This window comes from Triticum aestivum, chromosome 1A, assembly GCF_018294505.1.
Source record: "Triticum aestivum cultivar Chinese Spring chromosome 1A, IWGSC CS RefSeq v2.1, whole genome shotgun sequence".
NCBI lineage: Eukaryota > Viridiplantae > Streptophyta > Magnoliopsida > Poales > Poaceae > Triticum > Triticum aestivum.
Window position 1 is genome coordinate 407,635,177 of NC_057794.1, and position 249 is coordinate 407,635,425.

The following is a 249-nucleotide window of genomic DNA, read 5'->3' on the forward strand; positions in this document are numbered from 1 at the left end:
AGGAATTTGTGTGCGTATGATGAGTGCACCCAAGATATTTAGCATAGACTAGAGAATCATACATACTGTGCAAGAGAGACCAATAGATGAAGTATATATGCATGTGAACCAGAAAGACCCCCCCCCACCCACACACAAAGAGAGAGAGAGAGACAGAGAGAGAGAGAGACGGAGAGAGAGGGAGAGGGACCAACAAGATTTGTGTGTTGGATGCGTACGACAAAATTGAAGATTGTCGGAGAGAGAGAG